Source organism: Schistocerca americana, unplaced genomic scaffold (genome assembly GCF_021461395.2).
Source record: "Schistocerca americana isolate TAMUIC-IGC-003095 unplaced genomic scaffold, iqSchAmer2.1 HiC_scaffold_50, whole genome shotgun sequence".
Classification (NCBI taxonomy): domain Eukaryota; kingdom Metazoa; phylum Arthropoda; class Insecta; order Orthoptera; family Acrididae; genus Schistocerca; species Schistocerca americana.
The window spans coordinates 2552891-2555510 of NW_025726236.1; positions in this window are offsets into that span (position 1 = coordinate 2552891).

Consider the following 2620-nt stretch of genomic DNA (forward strand, 5'->3'; position numbering starts at 1 on the left):
CGGCATTGTGCCGTTTGTATTCAATCCCGATGCAATTTCTGTTTCATGGTCAATGTGAAGGTCCAAGGGAAACAGTCAACCTGCACTGGTGCATCTGAATCTAATACTGATTTACCAGGAGCCGCTCAAAACACAAACTCTTAGAACATTCACTCTTCTTGTACTTAAGTCGCCATTGTGCATTTTGTATTCGTTCCCGATGTAATTTCTGTGTTTCATGGTCAATGTGAAGGATTAGGGCATAAAGTAAACCTGCACTGGTACATCGGAATCTAATACTGGTCTCCCAGAAGCCGCTCAAATCAGAAAATCATAGAAGATTCACTCTTCTTGTACTTAAGTCGGCATTCTGCCTTTTGTATTCAATCCCGATGCAATTTCTGTGTTTCATGGTATGTGAACGTCCAAGGGACACAGTAAACCTGCCCTGGGGCATCGGAAACTTCCAGGAGCCGCTCAAGAACGCAAAATCATAGTGGCTTCACTCTTCTTGTACTGAAGTCGGCATTGTGCCTTTTGTATTCAATGCCGATGCAATATATGTGTTTCATGGTGAGTGTTAAGGTCCAAGGGATACAGTAAACCTGCAATTGTGCATCGGAATCTAATATTGATCTCCCAGGAGCCGCTCAAATCACTAACTCTTAGAAGATTCCTCTTTTTGTATTTAAGTTGGCATTGTGCACTTTGTATTCAATCCCGATGCAATAACTGTCTTTCATGGTTAATGTGAAGATCCAAGGGATACAGTAAACGTGCACTGGTGCATCGGAATCTAATTTTGGTCTCCCAGGAGACGCTCAAAGCACCAACACCTAGATGATTCACTCTTCTTGAACTTAAGTTGGCATTGTACCTTTTACATTTTATCCCAATGTAATTTCTGTGTTTCATGGCCAATGTGAAGATCCAAGGGATACAGTAAACCTGCATTGATGCATCGGAATCTAATACTGCTCTTCCAGGAGCCGCTCGAAACGCAAACTCATAGAGGCTTCACTCTTTTTGTACTTAAGTTGGCATTGTGCCCTTTGTATTCAATCCCCATGCAATTTCTGTGTTTCATGGTCAATGTGAAGGTCCAAGGTATACAGTAAACCTGCTCTGGTGGATCGGAATCTAATATTGGTCTCCCAGGAGCTGCTCAAAACACAAACTCTTAGAAGATTCACTCTTTTTGTACTTAAGTCGGCTTTGTGCTTTTGTATTCGATCCCCATACTATTTCTGTGTTTCAAGGTCAATGTGAAAGTCCAAGGGATACAGTAAACCTGCACTGGTCCATCGGAATCTATTACTGGTCTACCAGGAGCCACACAAAGCACAAACTCTTAGAAGATTCGCTCTTCTTGTACTTAAGTCTCCATTGTGCATTTTGTATTCAATCCCGATTCCATTTCTGTGGTTCATGGTAAATGGGAAGGTCCAAGGTATACGGTAAACCTGCACTGGTGCATCGGAATCCAATACTGGTCTCCCAGGAGACGCTCAAAGCATTAAATCTTAGAAGATTCACTCTTCTTGAACTTTAGTGTGCATTGTGTATTTTGTATTCAATCCCGATGCAATATCTGTGTTTCATGGTGAATGTGAAGGTCCAAGGGATACAGTAAACTTGCACTGGTGCATCGGAATCTAATATTGGTTTCCCAGGAGGCGCTCAAAGCACTAACTCTTAGAAGATTCACTCTTCTTGTACTTAAGTTGGCATTGTGCATTTAGTATTCGATCCCGCTCTATTTTCTCTGCTTCATGGTCAAAATGAAGGACCAAGGCATAAAGTAAACATGCACTGGTGCATCGTAATCTAATACTGGTCTCCCAGGAGCCGCTCAAACCACTAACTGTTAGAAGATTCAGTCTTCTTGTACTTAAGTCGGTATTGTGCCCATTGCATTCAATCCCGATGCAATTTCTGTGTTTCATGTCAATGTGAACGTCCAAGGGACACAGTAAACCTGCCCTGGGGCATCGGAATCAAATACTGCTCTCCCAGGTGCCGCTCAAAACGCTAAATCATAGAGGATTCACTCTTCTTGTACTTAAGTCGGCATTGTGTCTTTTGTATTCAATCCCGATGCAATATCTGTGTTTCATGGTGAATGTTAAGGTCCAAGGGATACAGTAAACCTGAACTGGTGCATCGGAATCTAATATTGGTCTCCCAGGAGCCGCTCATAACACTAACTCATAGAAGTTCACTCTTCTTGTACTTAAGTTCGCATTGTGCCTTTTGTATTCAAACCCGATGCAATTTCTGTGTTTCATGGTCAATGTGTAAGTCCAGCGGATATAGTAAACCTGCACTGGTGCATCGGAATATAATACTGGTCTCCCAGGAGCCGCTCAAAACACTAACTCTTAGAAGATTCACTCTTCTTGTACTTAAGTCGGCATTGTGCATTTTGTATTCAATCCCGATGCAGATTATGTGTTTCATGGTCAACGTGAAGGTCCAAGGAATGCAGTAAACCTGCACTGGTGGATAGGAATCTAATATTGGGCTCGCCGGATTCGCTCAAATCACAAACTCATAGAAGCTTCAATCTTCTTGTACTTAAGTCGGCATTGTGCCTTTTGTATTCAATCCCGGTGCAATTTCTGTGTTTCATGGTCAATGT